The sequence below is a fragment of the Sylvia atricapilla genome, chromosome 6 (genome assembly GCF_009819655.1).
Source record: "Sylvia atricapilla isolate bSylAtr1 chromosome 6, bSylAtr1.pri, whole genome shotgun sequence".
In the NCBI taxonomy this organism is placed as follows: Eukaryota; Metazoa; Chordata; class Aves; order Passeriformes; family Sylviidae; genus Sylvia; species Sylvia atricapilla.
Window position 1 is genome coordinate 51,397,256 of NC_089145.1, and position 18,823 is coordinate 51,416,078.

Sequence of the window (18,823 nt, forward strand, 5' to 3'; positions counted from 1 at the left end):
GTAAGAGTCCGTCACTATTGCCCTGGTCTGTGTTGTAATCCAAAAAACCTTTTTATTTCTTTTACATAAGGAGGGTAATGGTGAAGAAGCTTTGTTCCATTTCAAGAGTGTTTTCGAGAAACTCTTCAAAGAGAGTAGACAAGTCTGGCATCAAAAGTGAAGGTTACCATTCACCAAAATTTCTGGTGTTCTTTGGGCTCATGTAACTTCTGCAGCTGGTGTGGGGCAGATGCCCTGGGAGCACTGCTTTGCTTTCGGAGCTCAGTTGTTGTCTCCTGGTTTCGTTGCTGATTCCCCAGCGGCGTCTGCAGGAAGAGGCTGTGTGCAAGGGACTGGGAAAGTGAGCAGAGTGGTGGGGGCAGTCCCTTGCACAGCCTGCTACTCTGTCAGTCCGCCTGGGAGCAGGAATCAGTTTCCGAAGGGGATCTTCTCAAGACGCAGTGGACTGGATGAATGTTTGGCAAAGTATGAATATACTGATAAAAATACTGGCTTGCAGATTAATTTCAGAGGCCTTCTCACAGGTTAGGGAAATAAACAGCAGGTAAAATCGCAGCGCTTGTGAGCTGTCTCTAAGATTGGCTGAAGATCAGAAAGTGAACACTTCCCCCGGCAGAAACAATAGATGCACTCAGCTTTTGTATTTCACTGAGTTAAATGCTGTGATTGTCTTGTTACCCTGAAACTAAACTTCTCTTGGTGGTGCTGTTCTCCCTATTTTGTGTGCAATATTTAACTTTAAAAGCTCTGGAATAGAAGCTCAAGTAACTCTAGAGGAAGAGTCATACACTATCCTAAACTACCAACTTTTCATTTTAGGTGAGTTAACTTTCTTTTCTACAGAGCTTTCATTTTTGAAGGATTGACACATCTATCTTTTTTTTTTTTTCTTTCTTTCTAAAAAGTATTACGTAGAATCCACTGTCCTCATATCACACAGTGCATATTTGTATTTTTATCAATTAATTGCTTGTGTGAAAGCTTGTGTGTGAGATTAACAAAACCTGTTCCCAAACCGGATCTTGTTTTATGTAAGCCAGAGTCTTAAATTCTGGTTTGGAAGTGAGACTATAATAACAAATGCCACAACAGACTTTTATAACCCTGTCCCTGACTGTAAGAAATCTTCACACAATGCATTTGAAAACCCACGAAAATATGGTGACTGGCAAGGCACGTGTTTAACTTTGCCATTTGTGTTTTGTTCTGTCCCTCTTCCTCTGTTTACAAGTTGACTATTTAGATTTCAGCTTCCTTCCTATGAGGAATTTGTCTTCATGTCTATCTGTCAAATATCCACTGAGCTCATCTGAACAATACCACGCTGTACTGCTACTCCGTGGGGAGGTGGCACAGCACAATGCATGACTGGTCACCCACGTCTCAAATTTGTGATTATGGCCGTGGTTGCATAGCTAGACAACAAGGTATGATGGGAGACCTTGCCTGTATGAATCACAAGGTGGAGTCTTATTAATTCCAGGAAAATCCCTTCCTTTGGAGAAAGCATCTTCAGGAAGTGGAAAAAATTCTAATAACTGCAGGTAGCCAGCTTTAAGGTGGATGAGTTGTGACTCTCAAATGTAAAATGCACCGCAGCAGGTCATTCAAGTCCCCTGCTGGGTTTTTCTTCATGTCCTGGCCAAGAGATGTGGCAGACAAAGTCTTGAGTGCAGAGTTGGCCCTGGGTCAGAGTTGCTGAATCAGGTGCTTGACAGCTAATTGCGGACTTGGAAAGCAGTAAATGTCAACTGATGGCTTTGGAAATACCTTCGTGTGTGTGCAGGCACACTTGGATTTGATTCGGTACCTTGTAGCAAATATCTCCGCTGTTCAAAAGGAAGGTGTCCACCTAAAGGGTTCTCTGGTTTTGGTATGGGGCTTGGGGCAGGGAAACGGGTCTTTCATCTCTAAGGAATCATTTTATGCTACTTCTCCTTTGCAGTATTTGCAATTTGCAGGGTTGGGGTCTGCCTGTTTTACTGGTTTTGCATGGAAAAAAAGAAAAAAGCAGCATTTAGCAAATGGCACGCGATGAAATGCTCACAAGATGGGCTCTGAAACATGTACAGTATGGGGGGAAAGAGTTAATCAGTGCTGGGAATTGCAGGCATTTGCCGGTGATGTGCATTGACACGTCGTGAAAAGCTAGAAGCTTTTCCCCTCATAGTTGTGCTTTCCAGTGTTTGTTTATGTAGCCTTTCAGTAATAATTTTTCTAAAAAAAGTTCTGCTGAACACTTAATTCCTTTTTGAACTCCCTCTCTGTAGTAGTTTTCCCAGTCTTGAGTTCCACTAGTTTATATTCATGAGGCTAAATATGCATCTAATAGTCTGCAGCTTTTCCTGCCTGCATATGAATGCTTGAAGTTCCTGATGTGAGATCATTGTAATGGAGAGGGGGAAAAAAATAAAAAAACCAGGACAGGCTTCATCACTTTGCTTTTTTGACTTACCCTGTCCTAGTGCTTTTAGGTCTGGTGTGGAATGCTGGGAAAAGAGGATTTTGCTTTTACATTGCTGCTGTTCTACTTCAGCTGCAGTGCCATCAGGCTTACCTGGCAAACCAAAAACCTGGCTGTTCATGTAACTGTGATGAGGCTGGTCTGGATCGAGACAGAGCTGGGCTGAAGAAGAGAAAATGCTGAGCCCTTGATTGTACAGACCTCTTTGCATTGAGCTCAGCAGTTTAATAATAGTTGGCCGGAGTATGAAGTTGTCACATGATGGGGAGTGGATGTGGAGTTCCCTGGCTTTGTTTATACTGCCAGAGCTGTGAATTTACTTGTTGAGATTAATCCTATTGTGAACGTACAGATCTGGATGTCCTGTAGTCTGCGTCCCACTTAGTACAGCCCGTTAGTCCATGACTTCCCTACCATCTGGTCCTTGGCTATAGAGAGGAATTTTTCTTGTATATGTGTCTCCATAGCAACGAGTTTGCAGTTGATATGGAAAGTAAGCAGTTGCCCTAGCAACGGAGTTACTGATGTGGCAGCTTCTCTGCTTGCAGGGAAAGGGCTAAGCTAGTTCAGACCCATTATGTAGGTTTGCTGTGATTATAGCTATGCCCACTAGTGCTGCTTGAGCTAAGGGGCGGCTGAAAAATTTTGTTATAAGCCCTATTTCTGCCTCCCTTGAAAATCTGATTTATTCGTATAGGGATTCCTGCTTTGAACAAAGGCTAGTAGGATTGTCTTTCCAGGGTGTGTGATGTGTCTGTGCCTTTTACGAATTCAGACTTCCTCAGTCATCGTTATCAGATGAGAGGAAATGATGTTTGACCTCACTGGCTTTGCTGCAGTATTTTTGTCTCAGTGAACAGCCCAGTTATAAAGGTTGGAGCTTTTGTCCCCATGCTCCTCTCGACTATTCTGCTGTTTCTTCCCTGATGTCTGCTTCTTTGGGCATCCATCCTATCAAGAGGGCTCCTCTTTGTGTCTGCTCTGCATTGTCTGAGATAGGGAAATACACACAAGCTTCTGGCTGTGTGCATGCTGAAGAAATTTAGGTATCTGAAAGGTTTATTTGGCACTTATGTTGAGGGATGTCTTAATAAAAATGTAATGAGGGTAAAGGATATGTTTATGGGGATGGGAGAAGAAAATTCTCCTCGCTTGATGTGGAAGCTATTCTTAGAAGTATGTGGTCCATAATTGGGTCATGGAGATCCAGCCAGGCTCCTCCTCCGTCTGGAGCAGGCTCTCAGATCTGAGGACTCCTGAGTGGTCCTTGAGCTTTGCAAGAGCTGATGTCCAACTTGTCCTCGTCTAATGCACTGTCTCTCATAAATGCTCTGCCAGGTCATCTTGACAGGAGCCGTGGGAAACCCTTTGGGAGATTTTCCGGAGTGCCTCCTGCAAATGTCTTTCCTCTGATGTGATAATATCTGGGCTTTTGGCAGGTAAAGTCCTGTAAAAAGATCAGTGCTAGCTGGAGTGAGAAGAAAAGGACCTTCTGCTTGTTCTTTGTTAGACTATCCTGATCCAATCTGCATATGCACAAAGGTGAGGGATACAGGACTTTCCTCCCTCTTTTAATGTCGCTGAGGTTTCTTGTAAAAATTCAGTTTCACACCGGGGATGGAAATAACCTCCTCTGTTTTTAAGGTTATCACCTAGACTGATTCAAATAACAGAAGTGTCAGAATTTCAGTGCACTTATAACATCTGGGGAAGCCAAAGTGGAAAAATAACAAAAATCAAACCCAACAAAACAACCCTTCAGATTCATGTTAAAGGGTTCATGTGATATGGACTCCATTAAAAAATTATTGTCCTGGATAAGCTGGTCCAACTGTTAATTTAATTATAAAAAGCATATTTTGTGGTTTTAAACTGGAATGCGTCTAGTTTAATTTGAAATACGTTTTCTTATACTTCTTTCTGTCATACAAATAAAGCTCTCTAACATCAGAAATTTCCTCCTCAAGTTGGTATGTGGAGAAACAAGGGTCATTCTCTTTCTAGAGAAATCATAAAAGTCTCCAGAACCATACTGTAAATGGAGTTGCAAGATGTTTGACAATTTATGGAGAACTTTTCTTGAACCCTTTCAGTTTTGTTTTTGAATTGCAAACCTGAGAATTATACAGAATATTTAAATAATAGATTTCCTAAAGCTCTGCATGGAAATAACACTCTTCATTTCACTGGCTTCCAGCTGCTTGACTTTACATCAGAGCTAATTCTTTGCATTGGAATCTGCCTGAATTAACTATTTTAAAGCTGTACAAAGCACAAACAGTTCTTTTCAAGTGATGACGGGAGAGTTGGTAGTATCCAAGGGATTCTCTGAACCTTATATCTAAGGCATTTGTGTTATCTTGCTCTTGGTTAAGATGGCCTGCAGGCAGGTGCCCTGCTGAGTAGCTGAGGTGTTGGTTGCACCATGACAGTCCATTGACCTACCAGAGGAGATTGGCCACTTAGGTTAAATAAACTGCCCCTGTCTGTGCTCCTTACCCACAGCAAAGATGATGCAAAGCGTGTTAAGCAGCACTGAAAGAGTGTAGGAAATCAGGAGTGAGCTGCTCTACCCTTTGGGCTTGGGCTGTGGTGAGGTTGATGAGTCCATTTCTCAGCTGTGTTTGCACTCCCTTGCTTCCGAGATTGTTTGCTCCAGTCACCTTCCTGGCACATGAACTTTTGTTGACAAACAACTTTTGTGTGACGAGCAACTGATGTGGCTGGATTTATCTTTCACTCTTCTTTTAATTCTTGTGTTGCTTTTCGACTTAAGTCCCCAATTCAGGTTACAGTGCAGTCCAGGTTGTGCTGGGCATTGCCAGCTGGGATTGCTGAGACAAGCCATTCCTTATGGAAGAAGGGCTGGCAGCTGGACGGTGCATGACTGCTTTGTGGGGTAATGGATGTAGTCCCTGCCCCAAGGTTCAGGGAAGACACAAACAGAAGTTTAAATGCAGTGGGACATTTTCTGCTGCTGGAGGTGTTTGTTTTGGTTTCCCCTTAGGAGCAGGACTGTACTGTTTGTTGTTCAAGTGGCCTGTGTTAGTGACTCTTCTTGGTGTTTTACAGCAGATTTGAAGCGATCAGTCTGAGCTGCCATTCTCATGCACAAACCGAATCTGTCTCCTGTTCCCTTTCCTGGGAGGTGGAATTGATCTGGGGCTGTATTGCAAGTCCCTCTTCAGCTCAGACTGGTGGTACATGTGTAACTGTGTAATGAGCAGGCTGAAGACTCCTTGTATAATTTTTGTTTGGGTTATTTTTCATTGGGTTAATTTAGCTGGATTCATTTTCAGATCCCTATTTGGGATCTGGTTACTGTGGTCAAAGGAACACCAGTGTCAGCACAGGCCATGGGCTCAGCTCTGTTTAATTTGGCGTGAAGCTTTGCCTGTGGCTTCCAGCCAGCTCAGAGCTGAGCTGGTGACAGCAGGAGAAGATGGGGAAGGGAAGGGGTGAAGGATGCTCTCACCTTTGAGAGCACAGGCTGCACTTAAATCACTGGGGCTGCTTGTGTGTTCAGTCAGATACATGCTTGGTGCTGGATTGGATCTGTAAGACATGAGTGAAGTGCTCCAACAAAAACTGCACCAGGATGTGTGCACATGTGTGGTTTTTTAAGATTTGTTTCTGTTGCCCAGGGTTCTTAATTTTGGCAGTAGCGGTGGCTCTGTGTGGACCTGTGCTGTGCATCCTCTGAAAAGCTGTTATGGAAGAGGAAAGGATGTCTATAAAATCAATTGTCAGGCTTTCCCCATGCTGCTGTCATTACGTTCTCATCACCTCCTGTGTTTCTTTCCAATTGTCAGAGAGAGAATGAAGTGCCCTTGTCACTGCCAGCAAAGGAAGCACAGGTCTTGGAGCTTCACTCCGGTTTGAGCACAGGAGGCCTCGCTGATGACGGGCTGAAGGATGTGGGCACACAGGAGCACTTTTACATGTTCATTAGTGAATGTAGCAAGGTATGCCCCCGAGCACCAGGCCCATGATGGTGGTTGTGCTAACTCCAGTTGTAGCTGAACATCAGGGATGAACTGGGCTTGCTGGTGTGGCTGAGTGTATGCACTTCTTTCTTGCCCTTCAGTTCTTCAGCAAAACATTGAAGAATCCATTTTAATTATTATGTATGTATGCCTTAGATTTCCCCATTTCTTTCCTAAAAGGGAAGTGTTATATGTTGTCTGAAAGAGCCCAGTAAATTGTGCTGTGTGACTTCTTTTCCTGAGTGAAGACCTTGGGAAAAAAACATTTAAAAGTCTTGGTCATAGCTGAGCAGTTGAAAATAATTGAGGAGTTGAGAATATTCTTCAGGCAGCCTGAAGCAGCCTTTAAGTTGCTGGAGAAGCTGCCTTTCTTTGCTCTGGATTCAGGCAGTTACTGTGTCCCCACTGAACTTTAGTTCAGTCCTGCAGCATGACTATATTTCTGGTAGAGTCATTCGCATGACTGGCCCAGCAGGGTCTGGGCAGCAGTCTGCAAGTTGCTTATACCTGCTCCTTCTGTGTTATTTTCAGCTAATTGCTGTATCTTCATCATAAATCTAGTTAATACAAATTAATGGTATAGAATAACATAAGCCAAAATCCTTATGAAGAAAGGACTGTGTGTGACTCTTTGATTTAGCTAGTTGTCATTTGTTTGTTGAGCAGTGGTGGGTTAGCATATAGAAGTAGTTGACTTCTGTCTTTGCAAGACTGGGCACACTTGCTAGATGAGGTCATACTGTCCTTGCATGTAGCTGTAACAAAGCAGTATGTCACAAAGCTCAAACACTCCAAGTGCAAGGTGCTCCATCTGGGTCAGGGCAGTCCCAGTTATGAGCACAGACTGGGTGATGAAGTCATTGGGAGCAGCCCTGTGGAGGAGGACTTGGAGGTTCTCATGGCTGAAAAGCTGGGCATGCACCATCAGTGAGTGAGTGCTGGCAGCCTGAAGGCCAGCTCTCTGCTGGCCTGCATCCAGAGCAGCGTGGGCAGCAGAGTGAGGGAGGGGATTCTGCCCCTCTGCTCTGCTTTTGTGGGACCCGACCTGCAGTGCTGCATCTGGCTCTGGGGCCCCCAACACAGGAAGGGCATGGACCTGTTGAAGAGGTCCAGAGGAGGGCCAAAGATGATCGGAGGGCAGAAACATGTCTCATGAAGGCAGGCTGAGGGAGCTGGGATTGTTCAGCCTGGAGAAGAGAAGGTTACAGTAAGACCTCATTGCAGCCTTCCATTACTTAAAGGGGACTTAGAAAAAAGAGGGAGAGGGACTTTTTGTACAGGCAGATAGTGACTGGACAAAGGTGTGAACAGTTTTAAATGAAGAGAAGAGATTTAGATGAGATTTTTGGAAGAAATTCTTTAATGTGAAAGTTCTGAGGCGCTGGCACAGGTTGCCAGATAGATGTCACATACCTGGAAGTGTTCAAGGCCAGGTTGGATGCAGCTTGAAGGAACCTGGTCTGGTAGATGACATCCCTGCACATGGTGGCTGAGTTGGAACCAGATGACCTTTAAGGTCTCTTCCAAACCTTCTACCACTCTATTCAGTTACTTTTGTGAACACAGATTTGTTTAAGAAAATGTCCCATGTGGCTACCTCTGGTTAAGTTTTGCTTAGCAATCATCTAGGGAAAGATGTGGCCCATGCTTATATGTTTTTTTAAACAAATAAAGCGTTTTATCTGTAAGTAATTTGCTTTTATCTTTTGATACATAGTCTGGTATTTTTTAATCAGTACAAGTCTGGTAAAGGTCTTTTAGGTAAAGGAAGATACTGAGGAAACTTCATTTTTATGAGATATGTAAGAATCTTGCTGGTTTTGTGATAGTTCTAGTTGGTCAGTTTTTAAGTAGTTTACAAACAGTGAGATATTTCTTTCTTCAGTAGCAGCAACTGGCTTGTTATGATTCAGTAGTTATATTTTGGTCTCAAGGAAAAAGCTATTTAGCTTCCTAACATCTGTTATTCAGTCTAATTCCCAGTTAAAGTCCCTTCTCCAACCATTCCTCACCTGTTCCAGTGTCTCAGAGCTAGCTTAAAGCAGAGTAGCCTTTCAGCTCCAGAGATGAGAAATTATTATGGCTGGGCTGGGGAAGAGAGGAATTGCCGAAATTTATTGTCTGGCAGTGCTTCATTGACAAGCAGCAGAGAAATGTGGGTGGTTGGTTCAGGTGCAGTTATGAGTCCCTGTCCTGGACACTTGAGCTCTGACATCCTTAAAGGTAAAGTGGATATCCCAAATATGTGCTTGGATGATTTTTTTCAAGCCTGTAGCTTAGGTTTTTTTTTACCTAATACCTGTGTGTCATTTCTCTGGCTTGGAAGAATTCAGGCACAGAAGTAAAACCATATCCTTTCTTTAATGTTGTGGGCAAAGGTGGATATTCTGGAGGACCAGGCATATTGCTGTTGGTGAGTATCCCTGTGGATGGTTTCAGCAGTTTGGCTGCCCTGGGACTAACTGGCCTCGTAGATGGGGGCAAGAAACTCCTTCTTCAGGTATGCTGCTTTTAGCAAGAGCTTCCTGAGATATTTTCACTTAGGGCAAAATCAGCATCCGGGACTGAAGCTCACGGCGATTCTTACCTTTAATTAAATAAGAGAGTGTAGAATACTTTGGCTCTGCCATGCCGTCCATATCCATGATTCCTCTTAGCCTTTGGATCTCAGTGGTCAGGTGGCTGGAGCTGCTGAATTCTTCGGTAGTTGGGATAGTGCACCCACACATGCTCACCATCACTGCCATGTCTGGCTGTTTATTGCAATGGCAATAAAACAGCGGGTATCCTTTCTGGAGAGTTAGCACATTTATGAGTCTTGATGCTGACAAAGTTTATCTACATGCTGGCAAGAAAACTGGCTTTTAAAGAGTCCTAAATTTCTTGTAGCTGTGAGTGGTGTCAAACTCATCAGTGATAGGGGTCACGTAAGATAAGCAACAGGGGGAAAGAGACGGAGTGACCTTCCTGCTTTGGCATACCACTTTTTTTCCTCCTGAGTATTTTGTTGGTCAATTTTAGTCCTTCTTAGCCTGAAAAATTAATTGGTTATTTTTCTGTTCTTCCACCAATTTGGACTCCTGACTTAAGAAAAACTGCTTTTGATTGACTCTTGAGTGGCAACAATAGAATTGGGACTGTGAGCTGTGGAAAATAGCTGTTGTGGCCATAAATGATGCCTCTGGATCCTGCTTAGTTATCCATAATAATAATAATAATAATAATAATTTTGGAGATGGTATGTTTTAATTCGTGTTGTTAAATTAATTTATTTCTGTTTAATTGTTCAAATTTCATTTGGGCTCTTATGGAGAAATTGTCCTGTGAACTAGTGTAGGAATTTGTGGGAAGACTCATTGTAAAGATCTAAAATGTGAATGGGTTTTTCCTTCTTGCAGTAGAAAAGAAACCAAATTGCTGCCCTTAGCCAGTGACTTAAGATACCAAAACACTATCTGCAGCATGCTGAATTGCTATATTTCATTGCAGCAGTGAAGAGTAGCAATTTACCACTAGCTGAGAGCTCTCAGGATTTTGAAGCACCAGTGTAACTTGCTGAAAGACGACTGTTGGTAAGCAGTGGAATGAGCCAGCTTCTTTTCAGGGAAGTGTCAGTGGCATGGAGAATTGTCTGTGGCAGTACGTGGAGCAGAAACTTATTGATGAAATTTTGCATAAGAGAATCTGGTTCAATGGTGAATTCACACGCATTCAAGCTTTGAGCAGAAAATTAGCCTGTGCTCCAGAGCTGTGTTTATGAGATCCCACACCTGCGACTTGTGGGAAGGTACTCACTGAGATGAAGCAACTCTTATGTATGTATTTCTGAGTTTACAGTTGAAAAAAATTGTCTACAGTGCAACTTGCAGGGGCTGTGGGGGTTAATGCAACACCAGGATTAGTTGCTGGCATACCTTATCTCAAGCTTTCATTTACATACTTTTATCTCTTTTCTTCACCCTTTAGTGTGGAGAGCGGGAACGTGTCTTGTAGATTCTGTATGCTTCAGTAAAAATAGGGAAATCATTAATTAAATGTTTTGGTTTTACATTAGTGAGAGGGATGTTAAACATCACTGTAAAGGTTTAGTGGTTCAGAATGTAATAAATGTAGCACTTCTGGAATTAGATCTCTTCTTAGTTGAGAAGAATTAAATAGACCTTGCAAGGACAAGATATTCATCTTCAGGACTAAATTCCTTTCCATACAGGAAATGCTGTATTTGAAGGATTCTCCTCAGTAATACTGCTTTGCAGTGCCTGGTTGTGTGCAGCCTTCTCAAGCCCCAGAAAAGCACAGAATCACTGCACTTCCAGAGATCATCACTGCTCCTGGGAGCATTTGGAAGGCTTTTGGAGAGAATGTTTGACAGGTTTAAGCACTGCCTGCAGCTGGTGTATATGGAGCTACAATTATACTTAAGCTTTGGAAGAATACTGTGGGTCAAAAGGTATTCATTTCTGCAGGAATTCCCTTAAGACTTTATTTATAAATAAATTTATATTTTTAAATTGCCTTTATTTATAAATAAATATAACTGGAAATAGTGATAGGATTTTGGCATAATTCTACCCTTCCTGAAGTACTTATGGACTAGAGGGCTGCATATCAATAGAATCACAGAATCATGGAACATCCTGAGTTAGAAGGGATCATCAAGTCCAGCTCCTGGCCCTGCACAGGACACCCCAAGAATCAATCACACTCTGTGCCTGAGAGTATTGTCCACACAGTTCCTGAACTCTCCAGGCTGATGCTGTGACCACTTCCCTGGGGATCCTGTTCCAGTGCCCAACCATCCTCTGGGTAAAAAACCTTTTTTTGATATAAGGGTGTAAGTAGTTTGCTGGCTTTCCTGCATAGCTGAAGTAAGAAGGAATGCATGGTGTGCATGGAAAGCGTAGGTTTTCAGTCTTCAGTTAGGAGAGATGGGAAGTTGGAGAGTCAGGATGTGATTGAGATGGCTGAGAATTAGACAAATGCTGCTGGCATTTGTACTGTTGCATGGTTTGCTTTGAAGGAGTAGAATGAATTTGTCCAAAATGTTTTCTCCTGTTTTGGCAATTAATGTAATGCATTTATTTTTATGTAATTACTCATTACACTAAATTATACATGTTTTCTCTCTTACCCTTCTTCTACACAGTTGAAAGTTTCCCCTTTCAGTGCTCAGGGTTAAATATACAGACCTTGCTTTTGTAAGAGTGTAGGTTTGGTTTGCAGTTTTATATTGATATGTAATACTTTTTGCACTTCTGGCTGCATGGGAGAGAAAGAGGAAAAAAGCTATCATAGAGATAAATTACACAGAAGATTGTCCGGTGTTAGCTCCCAGCTCTTGAGGCAAATGTGGTTTTATTGTTCATCATGAACAATATTTTATTGTCCCCTTTTTACTTAAATTCTTCTTTTTTAAAAATCTATCTATATATACATGTCTGTATATAGATACTTTTTATATATAAAAAGCATTTTATATATAAAAATCATTACAGAGTCACGCTGTTGTTTAGATCATCCAAACACTTTCAAGGTAAAATGGGAGCAAAAATTGGGTTGTCAGGTAGAGCTTTCTATCTGCATGTGTCTCTGTGCCAGGAAAACGAGGTGCTGTCATAGTGGTACATCCTGAATCACAGAATGTTCTGTGTTGGAAGGGATGCACAAGTACCTTGAAGCCCAGGTCTTAGGTGAATGGCCCAGACAGGGATCAGACCTGCTGCCCTGGCATTATTAGTACCATGTTCTAACCACCTGAGCTAATATCAGCAAAGTTTCCTTTGGAAACACGTGTTGCCACAACTGGTTACCAGTTAGTCTAAATAGACGGCTCTAAATTAAGAGACGTAACTAACCTGAACCATCTCAATCATCTCTCTTGTTTTTTCCAAAACAAAGGAGCATTTAAAATTCAGTAAAGCACCTCCACTTTGCATAATTTTTTGTTGTTTCAGGTTTTGTTAAAACAGCTGTAATATTTCACTGCCTCTCAGGCAGTGCTCCATTTGTTCCGAGGAATAAAGTTCCTTGTTCTTGGCTTAGCAAGTCTGCTTTGATGTGTCATTTGCTGTTAGGTTTTAGAGCTGACTAATTTTAAATTTGGGAAAGCAAGAATATAATTATGACCCTTTCCATTAAGAGACAAGATTTTCAGTCATTCTTGTTTGAAAAAAAATAAAAGTTTCCATTTAGAAAGCTTTGATTTTAATTTGTAGCAATGAAATTGTAGGAAAGGTTTTGCTTTTTCGTCCTTTGCTTCTGTAACTAGGAAAACGTCTTCCTCTTGCCAGCTAAAATACTTGAATTATTTTAGTGTCAAAGTAAATATACTTGTGATCTAACCACTTTTGCTAATTACGTTCTGCTCTTTCACCAGCACTCAAGTTGCACTCACCCTCCAGTAGTATCTAGTATGCTGAAAGTGCAGTTGGCTGGCTTGGGCTGATGGGGCAAGAGTCCGTGCCTTAATTATGGTAGAGTTATCCACTTGTGTGCCACATCATCTTTATTTCTTCTTCTTGTTATTTATAAAACAGGGCTTGCAGACTTGTTGAATTGGCACTTTTTAATTTAGGCATGCATTTAAAAGGGGAAGAATTTGCTTCATCAGTGAATTTGCCTTTTTTTTGAGTTTTGACTATCTGTTGATTCTTTGTTTGGCATCAGGTGAAAAATTAAAACAATTCTAGAGTGCTTTAAACAGCTTTTCAGTCCATGCCATGTGTAGCTTCAGACTTCTTGCACTGTGTACCAAGAGATGTTTTTGTTTGGAAAGGAAGGGAATTGTGCAATTACTCAAATAGATTTTCTGTTTGTGTTGCATGGCTTTTAAGTTAGACCAAGTAATGTTAGCATCTAAGGGTGTGTTTGTGTAATAATATGAATGGCTATGATAAGAGTGGTGTGGGAGGCTATTTTTATAGAGATTTGTATCTTAAACGTGATAAAATTGGCTTAAAAATCATGTTGTTATTTAAAACAATGAAGGGAGGAGCTGTGTGCCTTATTTTAGAGCCTTTAAGAACTTTTATAAGCTCTTTTATAGAAGCAAAGACAGCTGGAAAGGTTTTTTGGTCCATGTCCCCCCGCCATCCCCCCACATGATTTTGCACCATCTCATGACTTTTTAATAGAAACGTCTAGGATACCAATGTGCTAAAAATGCTATGAATCAGCAACATTAAAGCCAGATTCTGGAGGTTGCAATAAAGCTATAATCTGTCAAGTTTCTTTCAAACTCTTCTGTTAGTGGTGTGTTTAGTATTGAGAAAGTCTTTTGAAGAAGAGCAGAGTAATTACAGGAGTCCTTCACCATACAGTGCAGCTGTCAGCATTTGTGGTCATTGGGTGCAACTATGAAGGGGGAAGGACCCTTTGGAGCAGCCAGCCCTTCCTATGGGCTGGTGCTTTGGAGCTGGTGTAACTGGCTTCCTCTTGCAGGGCAAGCAGTGGGAAGTTTTTACACCACCAGCAGCATTCTCAAAGGCTGGCTACTGATTTTCAGGAGGGTTTGGTACGTTATGCAACTCTGAAAGCTAAGATGACTGCTGTTTAAGTGTTTCGATATTGGTAGGATGAATGGAGTCAATCAAAGGCATCCATTCCTTTTTGTTCAACCTTTGGATAGGGCCTCCAGCAGTTTGGACTTCATTTTCTAGCTGTGCATTTTTCACTGTAGGAGCATTTGTATGGTATTTTTGGTTGCTTTCGCCTTCAGCTATTCAATTCCAATTTCTGTTTTTGTGGATTCCCCCTGACACACACACACACACGATCTCTATTTTTTTTTTTACCACCTGCATCATCGCTAAATGTAACTGATGGTAAGCGTCTATCTGAGGGACAAGTGCTTTCAGTCATCGTTGCACTGTACTCAAAGTGCATTTGCATTTTGAAAAAAAAAAAAAAAAAGTTGCAGCCTTTTTTTGAAGCAGGTTTTTCACCATATGCTATTTTTGGTGTGTCAGATATGAAGGCTTCCTGTGTGAAACCGATCAAGAAAAAGATCACAGGAGACCTGGAGCAGTGACTCAGGTCACAGCAGGCCTGGTTGCATGACACCTGTGTCATCAAAATAGCCTTGCTTTGGCATCCCTAAGTGAGATTTTCTTTTCCTTTAGATGGTAGATCTGTTCAAAGGCATAATTGATCATGAATAATTTGGAGGAAAACGACATTTTAACCCTCTGAGAATATCATACATCTTCTCTTCCTTGTAACTTCTGAACTCTTCACATCATCATCTGATGTTGGGCAAGTTGTCGATTTTCATCACTCTAGGCTGCTCAGAAACTCTTTCTCCCTGTTTCCTTCCACTCCAGGCATGTTAAGGCAGATAAATTCATACACTGATGTTTAATCACTGATCACTTACCACTCTTGCGCAATATTGATCAGCAGCCTTTTTGTATGCAATGATCAGAATGAGTAATAGCTTCCTAGTAAACACCGAGGAGTGGGAGGGTGAAGGTGGTAACTTATGTAGAAGCCTCATGTAGAAGTCGACACAGCTTTTTTCCAGAAGTTTCTAGACTCCATCCAATTTCTTTTCTCCTTGCCTACTCCCAACTCTGTTTCTTTCCTTGTTCTGTTCAAGATGAGCATCAGTCCTTTTCTGTGGGTGCGTCTTTCAGCAGGTGCCCCAGTCCTCTCAGGGCTGCTGGTGCTGCTGAGGTTGTACAGTGTCTCATTTGCCTGTGGAGCCTGTCATTTCTTCTTTCAGTATACTACAGACACACACAGGCTTCCTATTTCATGGGAACGTCCTGTGAACATCATACCTGAAAATGAAAAATGCCTGCTTGTGAGAACTCAGTTAAAAAGAAGCCAGGGAAAACCCAAATAGGCAGGGCGGTGGTGTGTGGGTTGAAAGCTGTTTTTTACCCCTTCCTTCCTCCCACTCTTTCCTTACCAGGCAAAAGACTCAGTCTGTGCCTGAACTTGCTATTCTGAATAACTTCTTATCTGCACGCAGTGACTGATGCTCACATCCTGTTTGCTACCAGCTTTAGAGTGCCCTGAAGAGGGACATTTCTATTTCTGCTGGGTCTGTTTCAGTGAGTTTGCAGGCTGGCTCTCTGCTGCTGCCTCTGTCTCATATGCCTTTTGATTCTCTCCTGTGAATTTGAGGAAACTCACTTTTTCTTTACTGATTCTATGAAATAGCAAAATCATTGTGGGATTTGGAATGGCATCTGGAAAAATGAGGTAGACTTTTAAACAGAGGAATAATATATATTGAGTCAGGATTTGGTTAAGTATTTAGACTTTGATTAATGCTCTGCTAATGTAGAACTAGTCTGCCCAGGAAATAACATGAATAAACCTGTGAATTCTATTCTTGCCAAGACATAGGTTTTGATTAGGGACTCGCTAGCTTCCTTGGAAAAAATTATAGATTTAAATATTCCTTTTTTGCACACCAGTGAGTTCAGATATTGTTTCTCTAATGCAATCACTTTGCTGTGTTTAATAATAAACTATCTGCACAATTTCAAATCTGTTTTACTGGTGGAGGTGCTTGGGGAAGCTGTTTATCCACACTAAAAGACACTTGATTCAGTGGCCCATGCTGCATAAGTTTTCTATGACAAGCTTTGTTGTGTTTGCCACTTTTAGTATTTTACCAATTGCAACCTGTGTAGCCATGCTTGCAAAAGTGCAGTCACCTAAAAACCCAAGACAAAATATCCTATAGTTGTCAAGTCCATTTTTGAGATGGCTGTGTGCAGATAAATATTAAAGGGAGTCCTCTTACAGTTTTAATGAAGCTTGCTGTGAATTAAACTTTGAAGACTAAGCAAGTTCATCTTCTTGCTCTTTTTACAAGCCTTTGCTTCTGCAGCAGACTTAAAGTAAAAGTGGAAGAAAATATGTCTGAATTAATGGCTCCCACAACAAAAAGTTCCTGCATTGTTCTTTTTAGTGTACTTCACTTGGAGGATGATTTGGTGACAGTGTAGCTTTCTTTCACCCCCTGCCACTGCATGCTTCTGCTGAGGACACTTCCTCTGTTTCTCCCTGACTTCCTGGTAGGCTGCTCATCTCCTAGGGCTGGGTGCAGGTTCCCCAGCTGTGACACAGTGAGGCTGGTGCCCTGCACTTTCAGGGAGGGTGGAGGGGACTGTGCTTGCTGCCAGGGTGGAAATGCTGTGTTTAACTCACGTGTCACAGTGTCTCCTGTTTGTGCTTGTGGTAATGCCGTGGCCCTGGCTATCTCCAGCCGTCCATGGGCTGGAGCTGGTATGGGAAGAGGCTTTGTGGACTCATGTACTGCTGCCAGAGGAGACCAAAGCTACAGCTAGGACTGGGAGAGGGTGCTTGTAGTGACCTGCAACATGGCAGTCAATGGAGACAGGTAGGTGGCTTCACAGCCTGCTCCCTGTCTCTGCTTGCACATACAATTTCCTTAGCATCTTGGAATTGGAGTCTCCCTATGTTGGAAGGCTCTGGTGTAAGTGACATGTTTTTGACTCTCCCAGGAAGGTTTTAATGGCCAGCACTCCAGAAGATGCAGGAAGAGGTTGTTGCCATAGTTGGTAGTACTCTAACTCTGCAGTGGTCCCAGTGAGGGCTTGCTGCTCTCTGGCCATGTGTAGGTTTCAGTGATGTGCCTCTCAGGTGAGATTTCTTGCTCAGTTTGCGTTGCAGTAAAAATGAGATGCCAAATCTCACTAGGTGAGGAAAGCCTTTTCCCACAGGCACTGCAGTTCTAGTCCCACCACAGTGCCCAGTGTCTGAGTGTCTGTACTGTAGCTGCTGGGTTTTGACCTCCCCACAGGAGGCTAGTTTGCTCCTGGAGCTAAACTGGTTTTTCCTGGTTTGTCTTCACTGCAGAGCCATTGATCTTACAGTTTAATTGAGGAGGCATTTCTCCAGAGCCTTGTGGTAGTACCTCGTGTTTGGGTGGAAGGAGGATTTGTGTAGGCTGTTTGCAAAAATGCCAAGTCGTAGTGAAGTCCCAGATTTTTTTTGGTCCATGAGGTTTTGGGCTGTTGGGGCTCCTGGAGCCAGGGCCTGCCCTGATGAGTTTGTGCTGGTTTGGGCTGTGTGAATGAGATGAAAACTTCACTGCAATCATGAGTTGCTTCATTTTGGAGGATGTTTGCGGCATGGTGCGAGGTGTTTTGCTTTGCTTTCTGGGGTTTCATTCAGCCATGAGAAAGAGGAGGAGAAAAAAGGAAGATAGTAAAAAAATAAATATCCCTGAACCTAGCGCAGAAAAGGGACACAAACAGAGCAGAATGTGTGTGTAAGCAGCCAAAGTAATGTGTGTGTTGATGGATGTGGGTAGCACTGAGGTCTCTGTTACAGGAGAATGGTTATTCTTCCGTGTATGCCCACTGGAGGTGGCAGGGATCTGTTGAAGCTGCTGAGTGGGGCTTGGGATGGAGCACAGCTTTGTTTCTGTAAAGAGCCCAGAAACACTTGGAAACCCTACATCCAGGGAACCTCTCAAACCATTTATCAAAGTGCCTGTTTTTTCTCTCAATGCATTTTGCAAACCAATATTAAACACTAAGGAAGGAAAACCCATACATTAAATAAACAGTTATGAGGGAAATGGTGCAAATCCATTAGCTTTTGTCAGGTCTTCCTTATTTTTATTTTTTATTTGTCATAGATTATGGATTTAGTACAATGTACTCCCTTCCACACATTTCTGCTAGCTGTTAACCCCTTCCCCTGGAAATTCACTCACTGGCTTATTTTGTCATTAATACAGCAGTAGGCAAAAAGTGACCTGTAAACCTTTAGCACGGATATAAGTGTTGAATAATTTTTTTAATATCTATTCTGTGGAGGGTTGTGTTTTAAAATTGTCCCTAGGTTTTCATATATTATGTAACTATACATTTGTAAGAAAAGGCAATTTATGTCTTTTCCAGTTGTAGGTAATGTAGATAATATGAAGGGCATGGATAACCAGTGGGTATTTAAATGAGTGCACTTCTAATATGAAATTAGCACACCCCACTAAATGGACTCTTGGTCTGGAGTCTGGGGTTTTTTTTTCCTTTCTGCCATGGATTTTATAGGTGACCTTGAGGACTTCTTTTTTTATTCTTTTGTTTCTGTGTCTCCTCAAATTTTTTTTTTCAGTAGTGTAGGGCTAATTACACTTTCCATGTATATACAGAAATTCTATAGGGTGAAGCAGCATTATTAATGCTACTTGCTGCCTAGTCTCCCTCAAGTGTGATGGTCCATCATGATGAGAGGCTTATCTTCTGGGCTCTCCTGCTTTGCCAGCCCAGTCTTCTTGCATGTTTGATCTTGCACTTCATTCCTCCCTCACAGTGTCTCAGCCCATCTTCTTCAATGCCTAGACTTTGCCTAGTCTGGGGAGACTTTGGGCAGCATCTGGGGTTGC

The 18,823-nt window shown here is 42.2% G+C and overlaps 1 protein-coding gene across 4 annotated transcripts in view; it reads left to right on the forward strand.

The window, feature by feature from the left end:
* Nucleotides 1–18,823, forward strand: part of FOXN3 (forkhead box N3) — a 149,341-nt gene that overhangs the window by 14,318 nt on the left and 116,200 nt on the right. The gene's annotated exons all lie outside the window — the stretch shown is intronic.